At 34.2% G+C, this 14,565-nt stretch overlaps 1 pseudogene; it reads right to left on the bottom strand.

The window, feature by feature from the left end:
• Nucleotides 1-7,174: 7,174 nt before the first annotated feature.
• LOC149218680 (caffeic acid 3-O-methyltransferase-like) lies at nucleotides 7,175-8,449 on the bottom strand (annotated as a pseudogene).
• Nucleotides 8,450-14,565: the final 6,116 nt, after the last annotated feature.

Genomic DNA, 14,565 nt, shown 5'->3' with positions numbered 1-14,565 from the left:
CTGTTAAAAGGAGCAGAAGCTGCTTAGCAAATTCAATCATGCATTTTCATACTTTCAGTAACCTTTTTTCGTATGAATATTTTCTTTTCGTTTTTCTTCGTTTGCGGACAATTAGTGTGAACAAACATTAATGCAATTTCAAACATTTTAATCTCTAAAAAACGCATTGAGATATCATTTCTTTATCCAGGGAAAACATTTATGTCTCGTGATTTTTATAGTGTGCATAACATACCCATTTATTTTGGCAATGTTTTTACTTTTTTTTAGATAGAAAAGATTCAAAACATGTACCTGAGCAAAATTCTATTTCTTGCTCTGTCTCTGCAAAATTATATATATATGTCAAACTCGATTCTTCCAGCCTCCGAGGCATTGTTTATATATCCAGATATTTGCACCTCTGGAAAATTTTAAGAGAGTTTTGAGTTATTTTTTTTCATTTTTTATGTTTGAATTAATTTTGTCGATCTTCCAATGGAACTCCCTTCAAGCAAGTCTAAAAACAAAGGCTTGTCCAACAAAGAATGAAAAGCTCAAAATTGGAGGCAGGGTCTGCCCCTGGCTTGAGGCCTATTCTACGATTAAGAATACATGTTAATTCATGACAGGAATCACTAACACGGTTTGATAGTGTTGATAAACTCACTGGGCTTTCAGACCCATAGGTTGAGATTGAGCCCCAACCTGTTGCTCTTGGTTTTGCTGGTAATTCAAAGGTCTTCTGAATAACATGATGTCTGGCTCAGGACGATGAATGGCATAGTGCACCTATCCACGAGACTTCTAAACTCCAATGGCTCGCCATTCGTTCTGGACCAAAAAGAATGTCAATTTGGTTAAAATTATTAATATGTTTATAATAATAAAAATAAAAATAAAACAAACAAACAGATTATCGCATTGAAAATGGCATTTGAAAACAAATTAGGTGCTGATTACCACATTGGAAAGTTGGCAAAACAGATGCATTTGCATTAAAAATGGCATTTGAAAACAAATTAGCTTCTGATTACCACATTGGGAAGTTGGCAAAACAGTTGCATTTGCATTAAAAATAGCATTTGAGAACAAAAATGCGGTGCTTACTTCATTGAGAAGTCGGTTCTTGGGAAGCAATTTGGCAGTTTCCGGAGGGAGAACCACATGTGTGGAGATGACACATAACTCCCAATCATCAAAATAATCCATTTGGGTGAAATAAAACCCTAATTACAGATATTCAACTCACCACCTAGATAGCCAGTGATCAAGCATACCCACACTCAAAGATAAAACTATAAATATCTCAAAAAAACTTTGATATGCATTATCTCAAAGAAACTTTGATATGCATCTAATTGTAACTGACCAAAAGCAGTTATCGGGCATTTATTTAATATATGTCAAAACTTCCAGGAAATGATTTGCAATGTAAGAACAATGTGGACACATCATCTCCTTCTCTGCATTTATTTAATTACCTGGCCTGCAAAGAAGACTGAATACCAGTACCTGGAGAAGAGATATTCCCATCAAGGTTAGGCAGAGGAATTTGCATAGAAGACAATTTAGCACCAAAAGTGGAAACATCCTGCTCTGTTCGTTGATCCTCGGGGCTTTTCTGCTTTCGATCATTTGTTCCTGTATTACGTCATAATTGCAATAAAAAAGATCTTAGTCCACATTAATAAACCAAACAATTTTTCTGCAGCCAACACATGAATCTACAGGTCTAGACATTTGCAGAATTTGTTGCATGGGATGTTGTAAAATATACTGAATACCAATACCTAGAGAAGAGATATTCCCATCAAGGTTAGGCAGAGGAATTTGCATTTTGGTTTGAAATTCTTTCTCTGACTCAGAATTCGAACAAACGCACCGAGACTTAATAATATATTTTTTCTTTCTCATAAAATTGCAAGTCTGGTTGCATGAAAAAAAATAAGGGTTATGTCAAAATGTTTAAGTATCTTTTGTTCCAGAATCAAGTTTTTCACTTTGTCTCCTTGCACATTATAGTGTGAGCCTTCCAGGTTAATCCTTGGGCACCGAACACCTAACACCTCCTTCAAAGATCCAAGATTAACATGCATTCTCACGAATCATTATAATCTTTACTCATGGTTTCTCATGCAAAGGTGGGAACTCTATTTGTTTTAAAATGGTTTAAACTCCACTTTTATTCATACGATCAGCACTATCATATTTTAGTCAAAGAAATATGTATTTTTCCTTGCCAAATATTTAGTGAGGGGTTACTTAATTTTGAAGTCAGTTTTTCATTCATTAAAATTTTAATTAAGATTAATAAGGGTTTGTTACATGATTTTTATTAGTAAAATCCTAAAATCGTGAATATCTAACCTAACTCTCATCCATGGGAGCCCTTGAGACTGCGTTGTCCTGGGAAAAAAATTATGTGGTGCCATCGGTGTGCAAGGATTGGTCTTCTTTGCCATACGTGCCTTGGGAAATGCGCTCCTCCATGTCATTACAATAAGGTCCATATTACGTAAACAATTAGTATATCATTAAAATTTTAATTAACATTAATAAGTGTTTGTTACATGATTTTTATTAGTAAAATCCTAAAATCGTGAATATCTAACCTAACTCTCATCCATGGGAGCCTTTGAGACTGCGTTGTCCTGGGAAAAAAATTATGTGGTGCCATCGGTGTGCAAGGATTGGTCTTCTTTGCCATACGTGCCTTGGGAAATACGCTCCTCCATGTCATTACAATGAGGTCCATATTACGTAAACAATTAGTATACGTGGCCTCTGTCAAGGATGGATGTGCTCCCTGTCTCTGTGAAAAGGAGCAGAAGCTGCTTAGCAAATTCAATCATGCATTTTCATACTTTCAGTAACCTTTTTTCGAATGAATAATTTGTTTTTCCTTTTTCTTCTTTTGCGGACGATTAGTGTGAACAAACATTACTGCAATTTCAAACATTTTAATCTCTGAAAAACGCATTGTGATATCATTTCTTTATCCAGGGCAAACATTTATGTCTCATGATTTTTATAGTGTTCATAACATACCCATTTATTTTGGCAATGTTTTTATCTTTTTTTTAAGATACGAAAGATTCAAAACATGTACCTGAGCAAAATTATATTTCTTGCTCTGTCTCTGGAAAATTATATATATAAGTCAAACTCGATTCTTCGAGCCTCTGAGGCATTGTTTATATATCAAGATATTTGCACCTCTGGAAAATTTTAAGAGAGTTTTGAGTTATTTGTTTTTCATTGTTTGTGTTTGCATTAATTTGGTCGATCTTCCAATGCAACTCCCTTCAAGCAGGTCTAAAAACAAAGGCTTGTCCAACAAAGAATGAAAAGCTCAAAATTGGATGCAGGGTCTGCCCCTGGCTTGAGGCCTATTCTATGACTAAGAATACAGGTTAATTCATGACAAGCATCACTAACACGGTTTGATAGTGTTGATAAACTCACTGGGCTTTCGGACCCATAAGTTGAGATTGAGCCCCAGCCTGTTGCTGCTGGTTTTGCTGGTAATTCAAAGGTCTTTTGAATACCATGATGTGTGGCTCAGGACGATGAATGGCGGCATAGTGCACCCATCCATGAGACTGCTAAACTCCAATGGCTCACCATTTGTTCTGGACCAAAAATAATATCAATTTGGTTAAAATTATTAATATGTTTATAATAATAAAAATATAAAATAAAACAAACCAACAGATTATTGCATTAAAAATGGCATTTGAAAACAAATTAGGTGCTGATTACCACATTGGGAAGTTGGCAAAACAGATGCATTTGCATTAAACATAACATTTAAGAACAAAAATGCGGTGCTTACTTCATTGAGAAGTCGGTTCTTGGGAAGCAATTTGGCAGTTTCCGGAGAGAGAACCACATGTCTGGAGATGACACATAACCCCCAATCATCAAAATAATCCATTTCGGTGAAATAAAACCCTAATTACTGTTATTCAACTCACCACCTACACAGCCAGCAATCAAACATACCCACACTCAAAGATAAAACTATAAATATCTCAAAGAAACTTTGATATGCATTATCTCAAAGAAACTTTGATATGCATCTCATTGTAACTGACCAAAAGCAGTTATCGGGCATTTATTTAATATATGTCCAAACATCCAGGAAATGATTTGCAATGTAAGAACACATCGTCTCCTTCTCTGCATTTATTTAATTACCTGACCTGCAAAGTAGACTGAATACCAGTGCCTGGAGAAGAGATATTCCCATCAAGGTTAGGCAGAGGAATTTGCATAGAAGACAATTTACCACCAGAAGTGGAAACATCCTACTCTGTTGGTTGATCCTCGAGGCTCTTCCGCTTTCGATCATTTGTTCCTGTATTACATCATAATTGCAATAAAAATTATCTTAGTTCACATTAATAAACCGAACAACTTTTCTGCAGCCAACACATGAATCTACAGGTCTAGACATTTGCAGAATTTGTTGCCTGGGACGCTGTAAAATATACTGAATACCAGTACCTCGAGAAGAGATATTCCCATCAAGGTTAGGCAGAGGAATTTGCATTTGGTCTGAAATTCTTTCTCTGACTCAGAATTCGAACAAATGCACCGAGACTTAATAATATTTTTTTTCTTGCTCATAAAATTGCAAGTCTGGCTGCATGAAAAAAAATGAGGGTTATGTCAAAATGTTTAAGTATCTTTTGTTCCAGAATCAAGTTTTTCACTTTGTCTCCTTGCACATTATAGTGTGAGCCTTCCAGGTTAATCCTTGGGCACAAAACACCTAACACCTCCTTCAAAGATCCAAGATTAACATGAATTCTCACGAATCATTATAATCTTTACTCATGGTTTCTCATGCAAAGGTGGGAACTCTATTTGTTTTAAAATGGTTTAAACTCCACTTTTATTCATACGATGAGCACTATCATATTTTAGTCAAAGAAATATGTATTTTTCCTTGCCAAATATTTAGTGAGGGGTTACTTAATTTTGAAGTCAGTTTTTCATTCATTAACATTTTAATTAAGATTAATAAGGGTTTGTTACATGATTTTTATTAGTAAAACCCTAAAATCGTGAATATCTAACCTAACCCTCATCCATGGGAGCCTTTGAGACTGCGTTGTCCTGGAAAAAAACCATGTGACGCCATCGGTGTGCAAGGATTGGTCTTCTTTGCCATACTTGCCTTGGGCAATACGCTCCTCCATGTCATTACAATGAGGTCCATATTACATAAACAATTAGTATACGTGGCCTCTGTCAAGGATGTATGTGCTCCCTGTCTCTGTTAAAAGGAGCAGAAGCTGCTTAGCAAATTCAATCATGCATTTTCATACTTTCAGTAACCTTTTTTCGTATGAATATTTTCTTTTCCTTTTTCTTCGTTTGCGGACAATTAGTGTGAACAAACATCACTGCAATTTCAAACATTTTAATCTCTAAAAAACGCATTGAGATATCATTTCTTTATCCAGGACAAACATTTATGTCTGATGATTTTTATAGTGTGCATAAACATACCCATTTATTTTGGCAATGTTTTTACTTTTGTTAAGATAGAAAAGATTCAAAACATGTACCTGAGCAAAATTATACCGTGATCAATTCAAAGCCTCAAATACAGAAATTTAAAAAGGCTTTTTGTAGATAGAAAAAATGTGGGTAAAGGGTTAGTTAATGCCAACCTGGAGGATAACAGACAGGTCGAATTCCGCCCTGAGAACTTGAAATGCCCTGCAAACAGCGGTGGAAAGCTCTGATAAAACCTTTGACCAGAAAATTAGTGAGCAAGAACCTAAGTTGGGCGAATGAGATGGCGTGTAAAAGGTCGAAATGACGAACTTAACGAGGAATAAGCTAAACAGCTCGCAAGGGTAGACGGAATACAACAGGAGAATGACAGGAAAACTGCTTTTAATCGTTCGGCTTCCCATTCAATTCGACACTGAGAACTCTGGTCCACTGCGATTTGCACAAGGAACAATCTTTGAATTGCAAGAACCGAGAAGCACGGAACACGCTTCTTCATTAACCGTTTTCATAATTTTCTTTGAATCGCAAGAACCGAGAAGCACGGAACACGCTTCTTCATTAACCGTTTTCATAACAGTTTTGAATCAACGATCGAACTTCGTTCAATCGTCTAACACCACAAATCCATGGTCGACAATAGGACACGGCGTCGACTGGGGCAATTCACTTCAAAAGGAAACGCCTTACGGCGTAAATATAGAAATTAGGAGAGATTTGTTTTTATTTATTTTTTTAAATTTAATTATTATAATTCAGATTTTGGTAAAATCTAAAAAAATTTACAAACTTGAAAGAGAACTTTAAAGTGGTAGTTAACATGTTTAATAATGTTTGCAAAGAAAATGATGTATATTACAATAAAATAAACATCACTATTAATCTAATTATATTGATATTAATGAGTCTTTTTTTAAATATTTGTCAATCTTATTTAAATAGCAAAATATATATAAAGGGAAAAAAAACACAATGGTTAAGAGCATATATATATCTTGAGTGAGGTTAATGAGTAAGACCGTGTGTTTCTTCTTAAGAGGTCATGGGTTCAAAACTAGAGGGAATAGAGTATGTGTGCCTTCCTAAACTTAAGAATCAAAATCACTAAAAGGAAGTGGGTCTCTTGTCCCACAAACAAGGGTTTTTATACACAAATATGGTGTCTAACTTAAGTGTAAAGTTAAAATTAGATAATAATAATAATAATATTATAATTAATAATAAACAATCACATCATAATTATTTAATAAAATATAATAACAACTAACTAAAATTGTAAATTTTTTTATAACCTTTTAAATAACTTATGCATCGTAATAATATTAATTTAGAGAAATCATACCATAACAGCTTTTAAAAATACTAAAATTTTCCTAGCCTTTTGAATAGCTCAAGGTTAAGCATAATCAGAAACGTTTTTTAAAAATCGGCAAAACCGCATATATTATTATTATTGTTATTCTTTCACAACGGATAGTAAAATATTGTTGTTCTTTCACAACGGATAGTAAAAGTTTCAGTAAGCATTGGATTTGATCTTGAAAGAGAACGTTCCGCCAAACTTGACGGAAATTATTTAACCGATACAGCATGAGAGGAAGAAATCAAATTAAAGATGAACCATACCATATGATAAACAAAGTGCTATGGAATAATATCAAAGTTACTTGTGGAACTCCATTACCCACGATCCATTGACACAACAAATAGGCTTAACACCTCCTGCGAATGCTGCCGCACGGCCCAGCTCTTGAAATTCCTGCTCTGTCCGTTTCTTGCCCCCCCGAAAGTATGCCAACATCAGTAAATCTAAATGAAATGCCTGTCGAGCAGACGGAGATGTCTCTGCAGCCACTGGGAGGATGCTATCTATCACAATCACCTTCCCGTCCACTGGCAAGGCCTTGTGGCAATTCTTCAAAAGCCTTACGCAATCATCGTCACTCCAATCATGCACAATCCACTGAAAAAATAATAATCGATAGATATATAATCATTCATCCAATATAAAGCTACCCAACAACAGAAAACCATAGCCATAGCCACACCTTGATTAAAATAGCTTGGCCACTTGGTACGCTATTAAACATGTCTCCACTCAGATGTTTCACAGCTGAACAAACACACATTAACCGGATTTCGTGAACTGCACAGCTATTGCATTCTAATCATGTTTTTCAATGGTTGAAAAATGGGGATTCGGACTTACCTAAATAGTGAGGAGGGTCGGCCACCACATGGGGCATGTCGAAGTTGATTCCTGTGGGGATATCTAGAGACTATGAGATTCAGAGTCGACCAAACTCCTCCTCCCACATCCACCAATTCCTGAACCTCCTTAAAACCCTCCTAAGTATCCAGAATCTTGTTCATGAACATGGTAGAAGGCTCAGACATAGACCTGTTGAAAAGCCTATTCAATTTTGGATCGATGGCCAGTTACTCGAACGAATTCATTCCATGGGCTTTGGTGAACGGTTGCGAGCCTTCAAGCACAGCGTCCTTAAGATAATACCAGGACTTCATCAACACTTTATCTTGATTCATCAACACCAGTGGAGCCAGAGAGACTCCATCCTGGTTCTTCACAAGAGATTTACAGAGAGGAGTGGGACCATAGAACCTCTCGGCCTTCGCGTTCTCGTTCGTGGTCACAGAGCAGCTCAGAACGGAATGGCTGGCCAGCACTCTGAGGATCCGATCAAGAGCAATGGCGGCGTCGGGGTTCGTCGTCGGAATATGGGAAACGATTTGTGTGGGCGAGAGTTGGACGCCATTACCGGCATTTGCTATGATTTGGAGAAAGTCGAGTTCGACGGCTGCCTTCATCGCCATGGCATAAGAAATGTGCGAGCTCCATGCCGAGAAGCCATTCATCTTCATTCACAATCTTCATATTCATAATCGATTCAGAGTTTTTAGCAGCTGTTGACGCCATTTCCATACACTTCTTGCTGGGTCGGGGATGACCACACCCTAAAGCAAGGCCTCTTTATCCTCTTCATTTTTCACAGCAATTGCTAAGCGACAAGACTATCGAATCTAACAAGCTATAATAAATGGACGAGACTCTATCTATTAAATGGACCATACTATATGATAAGACTCTATCTGACCTATTTAAGACCGCGTACATTTTCTTGTGCTCTTTAAGTGGTCATCTTTAATCCATAATGTCAAAGTGGCGGTGATATTTATCAATCGGAATGTAAATGTTATAACTCCCATGCACAGTGGTAAAGATAATTTAAACACAATAAATTATAATCAATGGATTGATCAATTTGAAGGTTCATTTTTTATATTATCTGAATAAATAAATGTATAGTGACTTTGATACTATAAATTTATAAATAATGAAGGAAAGAATAATTTAAACACAATAAATGATCAATAGTTTCATTTGAATGTGCATTTAATAGATTGATCAATAATTTCATTTGTATGTTCATTTTCCATATTATTTGAATAAATAAATGTACAGTGACTTTCATATTATAAATTTATAAATAATTAAATTTTAATATTTTAAATTTATAATTAAATTTTTATTTATTTTTTTTAAATAATGGTCCAAAACTATAATAATTTTATAAGTGATTATATTAGAAATAATTGAATTGAATTATTTATTTTTAACATTAATCGTATATGTTGATATTTTACATATATAAAATTAGATTATAATTTTCTTAAGATTATTAATAATTTATTTGTAAATAATTTAATTTAGAGGTTGATTTTTATATTATTTGATGATGATGGTGGTTAACGTCTGCTGAGACCAAACATTTGTTTATTGGACCTAAAGAAACAAATCTTTTATTTTGATTTAAGATTTTATTTCTATGCTCAAAAAGCTTGGAGAGAAGCCTCTCGAGCTCACTATAATTTTGACATTGTAAAAGGCTAGGAAGATCAGTATTGTAACAAAGATTGTGAAACTGAGATCTAATGTGGTTGTACGCGGGGCACTCTAAGAGGAAGTGGTTTTCATCCTCGATGTTCCTATTCTCACATATATGGGAGATCCTTTCCATCCATGGTGTTTTAGGAACTGCCCAATGACCTGTATCACTATGGAGCTCATGAGAATTCATTCTAATCTTTGCTATAATAATTTTCTTCTTTGAGCTAGTTAAAATAGAGAGATACTTTTGATCTTCTAGGGTGGGGTTGATGACCTTCTTATAATAACTTAATTTTCTTTTAGCCGCTAAATCTGTCTCACACCACATTTTTTCTTTGAACTTAAAAGTAACAATATCTTTAATGGTATTAAAGTTTTGCAATCCATCATTCTCGTTGATCTCCCAATAGTTTAATGAGGCCCTTGTGTCTTTATGCCACCCTCGATTGAGCCTTAGGTGGTTTTGGCTGGAACTTAAAGCTAGCTTAGTAAGTCTATGATCATCTATGTTATTGAGTTTGTGCTTGTACAGCAGGAACCTAATCATAGCTAGGCTCTCAATATGGGAAAGACCTGCTTCTATATGGAGAATAGGATAGGGTGTATTACTTTTAGTTTTCATGTTATAAGTTATAAAATGCTTTTGGATTTACTCAATCTTTCTCCATGATTCTCTGGAGATGCTGCAACCCCAAACCTCACAGCCATATAAGATAACAGGAGTGACTAAAGTTTCAAAGAGGAACTTCTTTTTATCGCACATTACGAGGTTTGTTGTTTTACATTTATTTTCAAGACCAAAATAAGCTTTCCATCCCCCATTAATCCTTTTCTCAATGCTATGGTTCCAGTTGAGCTTGTCATGAATATCAATTCCTAGGTACTTCTAAGAATACACTTCCTCCAAGTTATTATTGTCAGACATAAAATTAGCTTTAGTGTCCTTCTTCGATTTGATAATCATAACTTTTGTTTTGTCAGTGTTAACAGTCATACCCATGGTAAAGCAGAAATCCTTAAGAAGCTGAGTTGCTTATCAAGATCAGATGGGCACCTTGCGAAAAGAACAATATCGTCAGCATAGAGAAGAAGGATGATGACTATCCCAGCTAAGATCGTGCCATCACATCCTGCTTCCTCTAAATAGCCTTCGAGCTTATCGATGTAAATGCCAAATAGGGTAGGGGAGAGGGGGAAACCTTGTTTAACTCCGATGTTACACTTAATATCTTTCGACCACCCCTCATTGCTCTTTAGCTTGGCAATTACATTCTCGTATAACCTTATAGCAGTAGCTCTCAACTTGAGAGGAACCTTTAGCTCTTCTAATCTATTCTAAAGGTTGTATCTAGGAACCGTATCGAAAACCTCTCTAAAGTCCACAAAGCAACAAAATAAATTGGATTTATCATTACGACATTCCTCCGCAATGATCCTAAGCATAACGAGGTGGTTTGTTGTTGAGTGATGCCTACTGAAACCTGCTTGGCCTTTAGCCAGCTTATCTTCACTTTCAAGTCATATGCTTAACTTATTTTCCAAAATACTACCATATAACTTGGCTAATAATTAGAGGGGTTATTTGTATCCCCACTTTTAAAAATAGGGATAATGAGGCTCTCAGTCCAAGGTTTAGGGAACCCTTTCTTGACTGCTTGATTGAAAAGCTTGTGGATGTGGGGGATGGGGACAGGACCTCTAATTTTTAAGATTTCCGCCTGGTAAACTTCAATGTCCTTAGATTTCCCATTAGTGAGGCGACTAACCCCAAACTTAATTTCCTCTAAAGAGAAAACTTATTTCATTGTGAGCAGGGTTTCCAAATTATCCATGACATTTGGAGATTCATAAAGCTTTTTAAGATATGAATTCCGATCGTGAAGAGCAATTTTATTATTATCTTTAGTCTTACTAGTCAAAATCTGCCTCCAAAATTTCTTAGGAGCTACCTTAGAGAGGTGTACGAGATTCTACTGTCTTTGACAAATGTACTGCCTCTTTTTCCTTTTATTTAAGGTTTTGTATATTTTTATCTTGTCCAGTTTAAGAGATTCATCAACAACTTCCTTAATTTCTCTCCTCGAATTTTACAATCTTTTTCATACCATGGCTTGGTTTTGCGATTTCTTTTATATTTGAAACTTCAATTGAGAACTTGTTAATAGAATATGAGAGGGTTGTAGTAAAATTATGATAGAGGTCTTCTATGTTGTCTATAGTAGATAAAGGAAGCAAATTAATTTTTAATTCTTTTAGAAAGAGATCTTTTTTGTTTCTATCAAATATTAAGTTCTTTTGGTTGTAAGTATTATTTTCTATGGGAACTCTATGTATGACAAAATTGAGAGTTATAAGTAAAGGTTTATGATCAGAGTCACGTTCGTGGTCGTTTAAGATGTCAAAATTTAAAGAATTGTATTTGCATTATTTATATATAAAGTTTATAATTTTAAATAATACTAATTTACAAATAATTTTTAAATTTAGATTTTTTTTAGAAAGGAATAAATATATGGAGTTGTCTTTACCAGAAATTCTAAAAAGTCGCACTAAAGACAACTCTGAAAGTATTACTTTCTTCTGTTTTTTTAAAATTAACACAATTGGAAAATCATCAAAATTATGTATATTTAATTCGATCATTTAAAATTTAGTCATTTTCCTAGATTGAATATATAGAGCATTATTCACAATAATCAATTTTAGTGTAGTTTTTTCATTTTTGATATATAACAAAATTTTTAGAATAAAATTATGTACATGTTTGAGATGAATCTCATAATTTTAAGTTTAAATATTTTTCTTAGACTACAATGTATAATTCAAACGCATGCATCAAGGCATATATGAGAAATTAATTGAATATAGAATGCAACAATATTGAATGATGAAAAATATACACTAAAATTAATGCATATATACTAAAATCGGTGGGTTCATTTTAGAATGCATCTCAATTTTGATATGCTATGATTGTAGGGCACATGTTAATTTTAAATTCATTGATTTTAGTGTACATGTCCATTCCTATTAAATTTTTAATTTTTTAACACATTTATTCTAGTGTCTCTGCCAATTTATAATGCATTGGTTTTAGTGTAAATGGAAATTTTATTTTTTTTATTTCAATCAAATACAAATTTTAATTTTAATTTTAGTTTCTATTTCTATTAAACTAGAAACCTATTTAATTTCTAATTTGTATGACAATTTCTATTTTTATTCAATATAAATATACATAATCAATCATCGGTCTCTCTATATATACAATCATTGATTTTACTGGACATGTTAATTTCTATTTCTATTCAATACACATATACATAATTGTTACCTTCAATCCATATGTCAATTTCTAACATATTGACTTCAATGTACATATTAGCTTCAATTATTATTCAATGTCAACCTTTATTAATTTCCATTTTATTTCTATTTCCATGATTATTTATATTTTTCTATAATTACACCAAGAAACATTATTATTGATTTTCTGTATTGTTTTCCCACGATAAATCCTTCACTAAAATATAATGTAGGATGTATGGTGTAGATAATTTAAATAATAATTTTTTTTAGTACAACCAAGATGACCATTAGAATGAATTTAGGATATAGATCCTAAATGTATGGACTAACATTTCCAAAAACAAGTTATGATCATCAATATTATACTACATCAAATTCATATTAAAGCTAGAGTTCATCATGCGAGCAATGAAAGTGTAATATTATCCAAGATGGTAATGCAAGCTAGGGTTATAAGTAACTAGTAAGAGAGAAGATAGTGGAGTTGTGGGTAATGTCACTACTACATTAGAAGGGGGATTTTTAAGATATTAGTTTCAGAAGAAATCACAATTTCATCTCAACTTACTGTTTACTCTTTCTTATTTATTTTAATTAATATTTATCATCTCTATAGTGACATAACAAAAGTCAATAATGGTACTCTACTTCCTTCAAAACTTATTTCCGTTGTATAACTCAAAAAAATATTATTGGAACTTGTTGATGCGAAAAGGGGAAAAACAAAGCAATTTCAAACTCGTGGATAGAGAAAGAGAGAAAAACAAAGCAATTTCAAAAGATTAAATCCATTGCTCAACAATGGGAAAAGCTCTATCTTTTGCATCTTGTGCCAAGTGCAATGTTATGCACTTTCTTCTACTACATGCTCATTCTCATGAACCTTTGTTTCAAGAGTGCCTAGCACCTTTATTGAGAGAAGAAAAACTTAGTTCCCTCCCTCTCCCTATGAAAATGAAGTAGCCAAGCAACGCATAAGAAAGAGAAATTGTGCGTTTACCTTTACTATGCAAATTTCAATGTGTTCGAAGGGAAAAATGTTCACAGAATGATGTACAATAGAGGCCCTCGCTCTGTCTCGGTCGAGGTTTTGAAACTCTAGAATTTTGTCTCAGTGGGGAGGATGAGAAATGATGCTACTATATTCCATACTAGCCATTACTAGGGATTCCAACTATGAGCTATCAGAGATGGGGTCATACTTTAAGAACTCGAACCTAACTTGGGGAACACGATGACAATGTGAAAATAGGGGAGTAGCAGCAAGGGCACCATCCGCCCTCCAACCAAACCGTAAAAGTTCCATAAAATCTCTTGCAATGATGCAACATCAAACACGGACGAACTAAACACCACCAAAAACCTCACAAATAACCCAAGTCGAAAAGGCTGAGGGTATCAAATCCAACAAGGCACATATGTAAAAGTGTTAGGTCCCTATAATATTAGTGATCCCCACATTACTATTTTCGTTGTATCCCTTATTGTTATTATTGTGCCCCTATTGTCCCCATATTGTTATTATTGTGCCCCATATAATCCCTCTATTGTTATTTTTGTGCCTTTATATTATTATCGTTAGGTCGGCTTGGTTATATTGTGACCGCGTAGACTCCTATATATAGAAGGGAGGTTTTGTCATTTGAATCATCTAAGAATTCTTCATTTTTGTAATGTAAAAGATGTTTCCCCCTCGAAGAGGCTTATTTCTAAGGCGTTGATCTATCTTTTCTATCTTTTTGTGAGCTAGTTTCATAACATTTGGTATCAGAGTTTTGGATTCTAGCGTTTCGCTACTCCAAGGAGGTCATCGTGCCATTTTCGCTATAATTTTT

The sequence above is a fragment of the Pinus tabuliformis genome, chromosome Q (assembly GCF_031772625.1).
Source record: "Pinus tabuliformis cultivar Carrire ecotype Pingquan chromosome Q, CPIR1, whole genome shotgun sequence".
Taxonomy (NCBI): Eukaryota; Viridiplantae; Streptophyta; class Pinopsida; order Pinales; family Pinaceae; genus Pinus; species Pinus tabuliformis.
Note: the sequence above shows the minus strand (reverse complement) of the source record. Positions and strands in the feature narration are given on the sequence as shown.